Here is a 13,136-nt window from a genome sequence, read left to right on the forward strand (position 1 = left end):
AGGTTTCCCCACTGCTTCCATTTTTCTTTATGTTGCCCTCTCTCCATGCTCTTGTGTGCGTCAGCTCACGTACCCCCATCAAGGCTATGAGTTCTTTTACCTCTTCGTCCACATTGCCTTTTTCTTTAAGACCGCAAATTCTCACATGTAAAGCGCGCACCCGTCTTCTTTGCTCCTCCTCTAGTGTCTGATTAATGATAGTGGGTGTGGACGTGGGCGTTATCTCCTTGCCTTTTCCTTTCTTGGCCACCTTGATCCATTTCTCAGCTTCATCCGCCTTCTGTTGAGTTTTGGTAAGAACATCCACCCAAGAAGTCGTCATTTCTTTGTGTTGCTCTTCTCCCTCTTTGATGGCCCGTACTTGCTCTTTGATCGTGTTGATTTCTTTGATTACTGAGGGTTGCAGTTCGCCCTCTTCCAGTGTGTTTCTTTATCGTGCTTCGGCGAGATCTTTCTTGAGTGACGCAATCTCGTCGTCACTCGGTCTTCCAACGTATTTATCTTGCTCTCTTGGATCAGCACGCGTCCTTCGAGCATGTTTATTGTGCCCAAGAGATTGCGGTTCATCTTGGTAATGGTCTCCGTCATTTTCTCTTTGCACTTTTGAATGGCATCCTCTAGGGGGTCGGCTTTAGTGTTCAACTTCCTCATGCTTGATCGCGGTCCGAAAAAGCCACTAAGCGCACCTGTGCATCCACACTAGCAGCGGGCGTGGTAGCTGGGCGAGTGGGGGAACGCGAGGAGGTATGGCAAGGGAGAGAGAGAGAGAGAGAGAGAGAGAGAGAGAGAGAGAGAGAGGCAGCACGGTAGAGAAAAGTTAAAGAACGACAGAGTTAAAAGCAACACGATAGAGAAAAGTTAAAACGATAGAGTTAGGTTAGTAGGTTGAAAAATAAAAAAAGGGGGGGCGCGATAGACAGAGGGAGCGGGGGGGGGGGGGGGGGGGGGGGAAGCCCGATAGAGAGAGGGAGTGGGGCGGGCTGCGCGAGAGAGAAGGAGCGAGGGAGCGGGTGCGCAGGGGCAGGGGGTGCGAGTAGAGCGAGGGAGCGGGGGCGGGGGGCAAGGGGTGTGGGTGCGCAGGGGCAGCGGGAGCGCAGAGAGAGAGAGAGAGAGAGAGAGAGAGAGAGAGAGAGAGAGAGAGAGAGAGAGAGAGAGAGAGAGAGAGAGAGAGAGAGAGAGAGAGAGAGAGAGAGAGAGAAGAAGAAGAAGAAGAGAATTTTAACGTCGTAGGAAACTATCCCAAGAGACGTTAAACATCTATCCGACGAGGAGAGTTGAACTCACGACCTGTTATTCAAGAGGGAGATGGCATAACCAATCTACCACACTTGGGTGATGTTATACCATTTTCCTCTTTTTATTAGTGTGCGCGCGCGCACACACACACACACCCACATCCGAGAAGAAGAGAATTTTAATGACGTAGGAAGCTATCCCAAGAGATCTTAAAGGTCTATCCGACGAGGAGAGTTGAACTCAAGACCTGTTATTCAAGCGGGAAATGGCATAACCAATCTACCACACTTGGGTGATAGAAAGGTTACACCATTCTCCTCTTTTTATTAGCGCGTGCGCACACGCGCACACACCCACCCACACCCACACCCACACCCACACCCGAGAAGGAGAGAATTTTAACGTCGTAGGAAATTATCCCAAGAGATCTATCTGACGAGGAGAGTTGAACTCAAGACGTGTTATTCAAGAGGGAGAGACTCGAGAGGTCTTGTGTTGAAAGCGGATACCACGTGGAGAGTCTCCCCAGTCTTGCTTGGGCCTGCAACGAACCTTGCAAGAAACGGGGCTCTCCATCACGACATGCTTGCTAGTCTTCTTGGTGACACTGATGGGCTCACATTAGCGGTCTTTGGGTATTGGTTTGTGGAAGAGTTCGTCTTCCTTTTTGTCCTTCTCTTGGCTTTGTTGTTTTCCTTTTGTTTTGATTTCTGGTTGTTTGCATTTCCTTGCTCTGGTTTTTTGAAGTGTGTGTTTGGGTGTGTGAGTAGATCTTGGTTCTACTTGTTTTGGCTTATTCGTGCTCTTAAGACTAACTTTTTTTTTGGGGGGGGGGGGGGGGGGGGGGGTGGTGTGTGTGTGTGTGTGTGGGAGAAGTTTATCTTAGAGCACTTTCTTTTCGTTTGCTTTTGTTTTGTTGTTTTATTGCCTGTTTTCCTTTCTTGTTTGACGTGCTTTGGGTTCTTGGGTTGTTGACCTGCTGTTCTGCTCTCTACTTGCTCTACCAGGTTTGGTTTTCAAGAGGAGGTTGTTATCAGAGCCTTCTTCATTGTCTTCTTGGAGTTCCCTCTCCAACTCCAGTCCTTAGGAGCCACCTTCAACAAGTGGACTGGTTTCTATGGTGGCTGATACCTCCTTGTTAGCTCTAGTGCAGTGTTTTGTTGCTGGGCATGCGGAGGCCCATCGTGTCCCAATTGCCTTTTGTTGTCGGATCATACTAGGTGGCGGGCAATGTCTGACGTTAGAGCTCTTGCCATTGCAGAAGCTCCTTGTCCTTTTCACCGTCGGTGGAACTTTTTCTCTTTAGGAGAGGTTTTTAATCCTGGCTTTCAACTTTTTTTTTTAGTTTGCCCTTGTGGCTCATTCTATCCAGTTTTACAGTTTCTACATTGTCGCCTTGAGGCCTGCCTTGTTATCATTGATATACTTGCCCTCAGAATCGATACCATTTGCGCATTTTGAGGGAGCCCCTCTTTCCCTTTGGGAGTACACTGTTTCCTTTGGGAGGAGGCTTCTATTGCGGACCCAACACCCACGCCACTGCCCACACTAGTCAGAGGTATGGCAAGATAGCGCATCCTCCTTGCTTTCCAACGGCAATTTTGGTCTTGCATCTGGACCCACAAGATATGTTATTTCATGTAAATTACATCTGCAGAGAGGAGACATTTGTTTCGAGGCTGTGGCTGTGGTGTGGGATTATCCTTGTGGTTGCAGATCAATATGTCTCCTTTGGTTTTTCGAGGTGTGATGCAGATTATTGAAGGTTTTCTGCCAGAGGCTTTAGAATGGCATTTGGTGGTTGGTCTATGGTTATGAAAAGCTAGAGGTTGATGCTTTTGTTCTCAGCAGGTGCTAAGGCTCAAATGTGTTTGGGTTGAGTACATATTCCTCTTCTTTGCGCGCGCGAGAGCGAGAGAGAGAGAGAGAGAGAGAGAGAGAGAGAGAGAGAGAGAGAGAGAGAATTTTAACGTCGCAGGAAACTATCCCAAGAAACCGTAAAGAACTATTCGACGAGGAGAGTTGAACTCAAGACCTATTATTCAAGAGGGAAATGGCATAACCAATCTACCACACTTGAGAGAGAGAGAGACCACACTTGAGAGAGAGAGAGAGAGAGAGTTTTAGTATGCGAGGTGGCCTTGCAGTTTTGCCTGGTGTGATCAATCATAATGCTTCTTGGACTTGATAGAAGTAATACTGCATTCTTAAAACGAATAATGTAACAAATATTGTATTCGCACAATGAATAATAACACTTGGGTATGCAGTTTTGGTTTCTTATAAGATCATGTAGTTTCTGCATATGAAGTGGGCGTTATTGAGAATGTTATTAGCATGTCCAAGTTTGATTTACTTAACGGATTTCGCGTACGTCAACAACAAAAGTAAGATGTGAAGTATATCGATGTAAAAATCTAGATATGCTCATTACATTCTATAGATTTTACTTTGCAAACATGTTAAAACATTGCTTATGGTTAGGAAGTTGTGATGGCTGTTCGAGTATGCTATGCTAATTGACTATGCCTTGTATTGCCTTAGACATGACATTTTAAAAAAGAGTGCACCGCAAATTTGTGATACTTGCAGACGTGGATGCTTTTGCAACTTTGTTAGAAATCGGAAGGACTAAATTCCATGCCCAAGGAAGCTAATCCAAGGATAGATATAGTTCAATTCGTTCACCCTTGGTGGTGTCACCCCAAAGGGTTCATGGTTCGTGGGCTATGTTTGATGGGTGTCACCAATTCTTCCATTGGGAGAGATGTTCCCATTGTATGGCCCCTTGGGGGGGTGACGTGTATAGCAAGTCCGGCTGTAAATACACAAATATGTACAAAGTTCTCCGTACTACCTTCCTCATGTTGATCGTGACAAAAGAAAAGGATAGGTTGTAAACCTACGAAACAAATACTTGAACTTATATAAATGTTAGTTCTTAGACACTATTGAAGGTATCTACCCAAGGTGCAAAAACTAGGACCTAAACTAGCAGTGTCTTTTTTTTGTGGCAAATTAGAGCTTACAACATGAATGTACGCAAAAGACAAGTACGATCCTACCTATACCTCGAGATCACCATCTCTATAGCAAATGTGAAATAGCTATATATTTGCTTTGTTAAAAGTTTGTGGACTTCATGCAAGAACCACTAGTGCCTAAGAATCAGGGCAATGCATGCTACCTTGAAGTCAAACTTGTAATATTTCAGGCTTGCGTATTGGCTACTCTATAGTAGTTGCACCTTGCAACTCATCAAGAGACCCTCACATTGAACATTGATACAACCTTTGTTGTTGATTGTACATGCCTTGGCAATTCCTAAAGCATGTTACTTATGATCTTTGCAACATAGGAGCTGTCTTAGTTTTATTGTATTGCCATTAGCCTTTTTTAGTTATGCCATCCTCTAAATCAGGCTTGATAGTGAATAATACACACTCTATCGTTGATTACACACAAATTGTAACTCCTAAAAAATGTTGCTTGATGGTCTCTGTGACCATGGAAACCATCAAAGTTACCTCTTCTTTTTTAATTTTGTCACACTCAATCGACGTCTCATGTTTGTTTTTTTAATAAGCTGATCTATCATTTTGCTTGAGGTGCCTTGGCAACTCACATGGCTTCGTTCTCCTCAATTTCACTATGACCAACCATTGCATTGAATCACGATATGTAGACCTTCCCTAAACTACCCTACCATCTTATGTATACTTGGTCAAAAACACTTGAATCATCAAAGTTGAGCAAGAAAAGAAAACGCAGTTCTTGTCTTTCCAAGCAATGAAACAACATTTTAATGCCATTAAACAATATTTATAGTATTGAAAATGCCTTACAACAGTTGGTTCTCAAGTTGGGAGTAACTTGGGAAAGCTATGATAACTCAAAGGCATAATACACTCTCACTTTCTACTCTACTACAACATATACGGTGTGTGGAAGGCGGGAACATCCCTTAACAGGCGGTTGGTGGGTATCAGAGGCTTCCAGAAGCAGTAACCCAGAGAAAGTTACCATGGTAACTGATACAATCCACAATCAATGAGAGGGACCATAAATAGAACCCACCATTCCATTTTGGGAATCTATCTCTAGATCGTCGAAGACTTCGATATTCTATATCCATAAGCCTATAATCTAGAACCAGCTCCAAGCCTTATAATTCTATCTTGAGCCATTGGCTGATGTTCTTGTAATCTCATTGACATGAAGCTCTTCTAGTGGTACTTCCACTTGTACTATGTTCGATTTTCGAGTAATGCAATTCCAATTCCAATCATTGTTTCTAGTGTCATTTCATTTCTAGTTCTAGTTTTGTCTTTCAGTACTCTGAAGTCTGGTATGTATCTTAAGTCTCATATCGACTAACTCTAACCACCAACTTGGAATAGTTGTCTGAACACATCCAACTCATTCCATTTTGGCGATCACGATGGTTTGAGCTAAATTTCTCTAAGACAGACGACTATCTCCCAGTTGGTATTAGAGATACTAGATATCAGGAGTGTCGCCCAGAACAGGTACACGAGGTCGATGGCTAACTACTAGATTCATGGAGAATCCAAACGTGTCAGTCCAATTCTAAAGGAGTCAAAGCAAGCTCTGAACTGACTAGCAACCTAGAAATGAGATTGATGTGGCTCCATGACTAGGCACTGCTGATGAATCAAGGGATTCACAACACTCCAATCATTTCAGGCGAACTAGTTTGCCTTGATTGACTCACTGTGCAGATGGTGAGAAGTAAAATAGCGATAGTTGTGTGGATTTTACCGCCTGGCATAGCTCATGATGATGGCTCCATAGTATCTCTCCTCGAAGCTTTCGCCAAAAGCTCTATAACCTCGCATCACAAATGAGATTTTGCATGAAATGATGTATGAATGTAAACAGTTTCACATTATAATTAAAACAAAACGAGATGCATTTCGTGCATTTACGATGCTCGTGCCCATAAAAAAAACAAAAAACCATACATATGTATGGTGTGGAGTTTGCACCGTTCATCACATTTATAATAATACCGTAGGGAACGTACCCTTCTCCTACCACTTTTATCCCCTTCAGCGTTGAAGGGGGATTTATGCTTCTCCTCCAGTGTTGGAGGGACTTTCTTATTGTAAAAATACTACAGCTTCACAAGGAAGATCTCACTGTCGATGTTTTATGAAGACATGTATTATTCCACGTACGTTGCCTTGCCGTGACATATTGTGTATATGTTCCTTTGTTGGATTTCACAAAAATTCTTCAGTCTTCGTCACGTTCATCTACAATCTTTTGAATAAAAATGATGTAAATTTATTGCTTAAATGTGTACATGATTTAATCTAAGTACTTTTAAGATCACACAAAGGAAACCAAAATACGGAATATAAGTGTACCTTTGGTATTGGTCGTACGGATCAACGCACAATTTTGGAGTGGAGCCGCTTCTAGACTTTCCTTGCATTGTTCCGCCACCTTCCCACGAGTATACGTTCTACCATCGTCATCCATTCTGCAACTTCTGCAAACATGTCAATTGATGTTGAGTCCGTCGTATCGTTCGTCGGTAGGGTCCCATGCACACATACACATATTCGTAGTCTTTGGGGCATCCCATTTGACATACATATTGATCAAAATACGGCCAAGCATGACATCTTTCTCTAAGATTCCTTGCTTCGCATCTGCTGAAAACAGCCTAGAGCTTTCTGGCGCTGCCCTTTTGGAGCAAATCTTGCAATCATGAGGGAGGCCATCACTTCGAATTTGTTGAAAACAGACCAGAGCTAGGAAGCTTTTCAAGAAGTTATGGTGCTCTCTGAAGTGTAAGTGTGGCTCTCTACTACATGAGCTGTAGGTTTGCTCTTTTGCTTCCTCGTGTTGAATGTTGTTTTAGTCCAATGCCAGTGTAGCGGGGTGATCTGACAGGCATGCGTATGCAACAAGTATGATGTTACGACTCCAACAAGGCCCTCCTCCCTTCTGCTTACTACTTGCTAGCTTGTCAACATATTTAAGGTTTTTGATAGCCTCGTTGACAGTACATATGGGATGAAGTTGGAGAAAGCCATGGAGAGAGACAAGATGTTGCTATAGCTTGAACAAGAATGCCTCCAAGTATATCAAAAGAAAGTTGACCAAGCAAGCCATTCCAGGGCTCCCCTACATTAGTTGACTGAATGGTGAGAGATACACTCGCTTTGCATCCATTGAAAACAGCCTAGAGCTTTTTGTCCCTGCTCCTGTTGCGCATATCCCTGAATCAGTGCGTTCCAAGAGACAACATCCCGGATAAGAAGCTCCTCAAGCACCTTTTATGCTTTCTGAAGCGTACCACATTTGACATACATATCGACCAAGGGAGTGCCAACCACGACCTCTATTTTCAAAAGCCGCAAACAAACAAAGAAATTGTAGATTTTTGTGCCCATATCAGCATCTTACGTAGAGCCACATGCCTTCAAGCTGAATACGTAGGTGATTGCATCTGGACAAAGGCTCTCACTATGCATCTGTTGAAAACATCCTAGAGCTTTCTAGCCCTACTCCTGTTGTGTGTATCCCGCATTCCAAGAGATGTTGTTCCAAACGAAAAGCTCCTTGAGCACTAATTGTGATTTCTCAAGTGCACCACATTTGGCATACACATCGACCAAGGGAGCGTCAGCATGGCATCTGTTTTCAATAGCATCTGAGTAACAATATCATCATGAATTTCTGTGTCCATATCAGCATCTTGTGTAAAGCTACATGCCTTTAGTTATACACGTAGGCGATTTCATCTGGAGATAGCTCTCGCTTCACATCTGTTGAAAATAGTCCACAGGTCCTCTTATGCATTCCAAGAGATGCCACTCTGAACAGTAAGCTCCTCAAGCACTTTTTGTGCTTTCTGAAGTGCACCATATTTGGTATACATGCCAAGACAGTGCCAAGTACCTCATTATTTTCCGACAATCTCTGGCTAACAATATCATCGTGAATTCTTTTGCCCATATCAGCATCTGCATAATGCCACATGCCTTGAAGATACAAGCGTAGGTGATTGCATTTAGGAGAGGTGCCCTCTCTTTGCATCTGCTGAAAACAGCCTAGTGCTAGGACCCTGTTTGGCATATCCAGCATTCCACAAGACGACATCCCGCATAGTAAGCTCGTCAAAGACTTGTTGGGCATTGACAGGAGCATGATGCCAGATGCCTTCAACCCACACGTGTAGGTGATTGCATCTGGAGCTTGAGGCCCTCTCTTCGCATATGCTGAAAACAGTCCAGAGGTTCCTGGCCCTACCCCTGTTGGGCATATCCACAATCAATACACTCAAAGAGACAAGATTTTGGAGAGGAAGCTAGTTCAACCATTGTTGATATACTCTCTCTCCTCAGCGGAGGTGTGCTCTGACTAGCAAGATCATCGTAAACTCTTTTGCCCATACCAACATCTTGCATGATGCGAGATACCTTCAAGCTTCACGTGTAGGTGATTGCATCCGGAGCTGGATGCTTCCAAGCTGCAACAGAAAACAATCCAAAGCTTTGCGGTCATCATGCAAGATGCCTTCAAGCTACACGTGTAGGTGATTGCATCTGGAGATGGAGGCTTTCAAGTTGCAGCAGAAAACAGTCCAGAGCTTTGCGGTCTCGATTATCTCTCTCTTCCCGGTTACGGTATGCGTCTGAGTAACAATATAATCGTGAATTTCTGTGTCCATATCAGCATCTTGCTTTAAGATATACACGTAGGCGATCGCGTATGGAGATAGCTCTCGCTTCATATCTGCTGAAAACAGTCCACAACTTCCTAGCCCTGGTCCTCTTGTGCATATCTTGCATTCAGTGCATTCCAAGAGATGCCGCTCCGAACAATAAGCTTCTCAAGCACTTTTTGTGCTTTCTCAAGTGCACCACATTTGGTATACATGCCAAGACAGTGCGAAGTACCTCGTTTTTTTTCGACAACCTCTGGCTAACAATATCATCATGAATTCTTTTGCCCATATCAGCATCTGCACAATGCCACATGCCTTGAAGATACAAGCATAGGTGATTGCATTTGGGAGAGCTTCCCTCTCTTTGCATCTGCTGAAAACAGCCCAGTGCTAGGACCCTGTTGGGCATATCTTGCAATCAATGCATTTCACAAGACGACTTCCTGCATAGTAATCTCGTCAAAGACTTGTTGGGATGCCTTCAAGCTGCACGTGTAGGTGATTGCATCCGGAGCTTGAGACCCTCTCTCTGCATATGCTGAAAACAGTCTAGAGCTTTGCGGTCTCTCTCTCTCTCTCTCTCTCTCTCTGCTCCGCGCACCTGATTCTCTCTCTCTTCCCAGCTACGGTATGCATTTGAGTAACAATATCATCGTGAATTTTTGTGTCCATATCAGCATCTTGCGTAGAACTACATGCCTTTAAGATATACACGTAGGTGATTGCGTCTGGAGATAGCTCTTGCTTCACATCTGTTGAAAACAGTTCACAGCTTCCTAGCCCTGGTCCTCTTGTGCATATCCTGCATTCAGTGCATTCCAAGAGATGCCCCTCCGAACAATAAGCTTCTCAAGCACTTTTTGTGCTTTCTCAAGTGCACCACATATGGTATACATGCCAAGAGAGTGCCAAGTACCTTGTTTTTTCCGACAACCTCTGGCTAACAATATCATCGTGAATTCTTTTGCGCATATCAGCATATGCATAATTTCCGACAACCTCTGGCTAACAATATCATCGTGAATTCTTTTGCCCATATCACCATCTACATAATGCCAGATGCGATACAAGCGTAGGTGATTGCATTTGGGAGAGCTATCCTCTCTTTGCATCTGCTGAAAACAACCAAGCACTAGGACCTTGTTGGGCATATCTTGCAATCACTGCATCCCACAAGACGACATCCCGCATAGTAAGCTCGTCAAAGACTTGTTGGGCACTGACAGGAGCATGATGCAAGATGCCTTGAAGCTTCACGTGTACGTGATTCTTGAGGCCCTCTCTTCGCATATGCTGAAAAAAATCCAGAGGTTCCTGACCCTAGCCTTGTTGGGCGTATCCCACAATCAATGCACTCCAACAGACAAGATTCTATGTCCATATCAACATCTTGCGTAGAACTACATGCCTTTAAGATATACACGTAGGTGATTGCGTCTGGAGATAGCTCTCACTTCACATATGCTGAAAACAGTTCACAGCTTCCTAGCTCTGGTCCTCTTGTGCATATCCTGCATTTAGTGCATTCCAAGAGATGCCACTCTGAACAATAAGCTTCTCAAGCACTTTTTGTGCTTTCTCAAAAGCACCACATTTGGTATACATGCGAAGACAGTGCCAAGTACCTTGTTTTTTTTCGACAACCTCTGGCTAACAATATCATCGTGAATTCTTTTGCCCATATCACCATCTACATAATGCCAGATGCAATACAAGCGTAGGTGATTGCATTTGGGAGAGCTGTCCTCTCTTTGCATCTGCTGAAAACAACCAAGCGCTCGGACCCTGTTGGGCATATTTTGCAATCACTGCATTCCACAAGACGACATCCCGCATAGTAAGCTCATCAAAGACTTGTTGGGCACTGACAGGAGCATGATACGAGATGCCTTCAAGCTTCACGTGTAGGTGATTGCATCCGGAGCTTGAGGCCCTCTCTTCACATATGTTAAAAACAATCCAGAGGTTCCTGACCCTAGTCCTGTTGGGCGCATCCCACAATCAATGCACTCCAAGAGACAAGATTGTGGAGAGTCCGAGCGCTTGGTTGTTTTTTTGCCCATACCAACATCTTGCATGATGTGAGATGCCTTCAAGCTGCACATGTAGGTGATTCCGAAGCAGAAAACAGTCCACAGCTTTGCTCTCTCTCTCTCTCTCTCTCTCTCTCTCTCTCTCTCTCTCTTTTCATGGACCTGCCGCACGCCTCGCGAAGAACATTGCTACCTTGTTCTCATCATCATCATCATCACCACTTCTGCCATGGCTGTGAGCTGGCCCTGCTCACGATCCTTGCTTCACATCTCCTGAAAATAGCGTAGGGGTGGAGTGCTGCTCTCGCTCAGATCGCCCACCTCCACATGCACGTAGTGCTCCAGACTGCAGTCCCTCTCCCTCTCTCTCTCTCTCTCTCTCTCTCTCTCTCTCTCTATATATATATATATATATATATATATACGGCCTCGAGTGAGCCAAAACGCTGTGATCTACTTCTCTCCGGCCTGCTTGGAGTGAGCCAAAACGCAGCAGTGAGCCGGAACGTTGTAGGGTGGAGGTGCGCAGTCCTTTATTTTTCTCTCCGATTTGGAGTCAGCCAAAACGTAGCAATGATGATGCAATCCTCTCTCTCTCTCTCTCTCTCTCTGGCCTAGAGTGAGTACGACATGCAACAATTCTCTCTCTCTCTCTCTCTCTCTCTCTCTCTCTCTCTCTGATCACGCTGCGATAAGTTGTTGGCTGGCTGCTTGTTTTTCGATCTTTTTTTTTTTAAAACCATTGATTTGTTCTCTCTCTCTCTCTCTCTCTCTCTCTCTCTATCCTCATTTAGTAGGCCAATCACATGTGGCCACATGGAATAGCTGCCCTTGCTCCTTTCATTAAATCGATCTTAGATAATCAAGGTAAAGAAGGCTGAACAGACCAAGAGAAGGAGCCTATCCCAGAAAGGTTGAAGACATATAGATGAGAGTGAGGGTAGCAGACAAAGTCATCGATCAATACAAAAGCTAGCCAAGAAAATAGTCGAGAACATTGTGTCAGAAACAGAACCAGATGAGGACTGGGATGTTGACACTGATCATTACAGACGGAGAAAGGCCAGAGCCAGAAAGTCGGTACATAAAACCAGAACCAGTCAAGTCACTGAACATTCTAGTAATCTGAAGATTTTCTTTCAAGTGTTCAAGGGTGGAAAAAAAGACGATTCCGATGTGCATATCCAAGCCTTTAAACAATATACAGAACTCAAAGACATTATCGAAGATGAGTGGGGAGAGTATTTTTCACAAATATTAAAGCCGGTAGCTAGAAAATGGTACTACCATTACCCTGCTTGTCAAGTTCGATCTTACAACGAGCTTATTAAGTACGTGAAAGACATTCAGCAAGTCAGAGAAAAAACCAACGAGAAGACAAAGCAGCTAAACGACGAGATGTCAAAGCATATTAAAAATACAGAGCACCAAAAAATGGAGCAAGAGCTTTGTTTAGACAATTCTGTTCAGCTACAACACACTGCGCGTAATATGTGCTAGCGAATCAATCATCTCACACACATTCCATTGGGCTACCACATTCGCAAGCGCAAGAGACTTGCGATGTCTATGCTATTTTCAAGCGTTGGAGCTTGAAAGAAACGCATCCGTCAAACTCGATAGGAATACAAATGCAAGCTTCTATTTTTTTATATTTTTTGCAAGTTGTTGTAATATTATTTTAATATGCAAGAACTTGGCTCGAATGATGATGGAAATTGGTTCTGATGCTCAAACGACTATATATACAACGCTGCAGCATATCATTAAACCAAAGGAGTTGGTGAAGCTATTGGATGATCCATCCAATCTGGCATTACTAATGTTTTGCACCAGAAGTATTTCAGTGAGCTAAAGAGCATTGTCGCCTCATGAGATGATGGAGGTGTGTGACAGTGTTGGAATAAGTTTCAAGGCCTACGAATCTTTGTATAGACTTGTCACACGAGGTCACAAAGCAAAAGGTTTGTTTAAGTTGTTGCCAACACCTTATAGTGTCAGTGTTATGAAAAGGTGTGCCAATAATAATGTTACAAGCTTGTTGGGTGGATTTCCATATGTGGAGGATGCCCTGCCATTAGAAGAGAACAAATCCTTCCCTTACAACGAGTTCAATAATGTCTATGTTGACTTGTTGAAGCTCCAGAAGTGAATGATCATAT

At 43.8% G+C, this 13,136-nt stretch overlaps 1 pseudogene; it reads right to left on the reverse strand.

The window, feature by feature from the left end:
- Window positions 1-7,155: 7,155 nt before the first annotated feature.
- On the reverse strand, window positions 7,156-10,231 carry LOC147422278 (uncharacterized; annotated as a pseudogene).
- Between the last annotated feature and the right edge of the window lie 2,905 nt (window positions 10,232-13,136).

The sequence above is a fragment of the Adiantum capillus-veneris genome, chromosome 27 (genome assembly GCF_014529385.1).
Source record: "Adiantum capillus-veneris isolate H3 chromosome 27, ASM1452938v2, whole genome shotgun sequence".
In the NCBI taxonomy this organism is placed as follows: Eukaryota; Viridiplantae; Streptophyta; class Polypodiopsida; order Polypodiales; family Pteridaceae; genus Adiantum; species Adiantum capillus-veneris.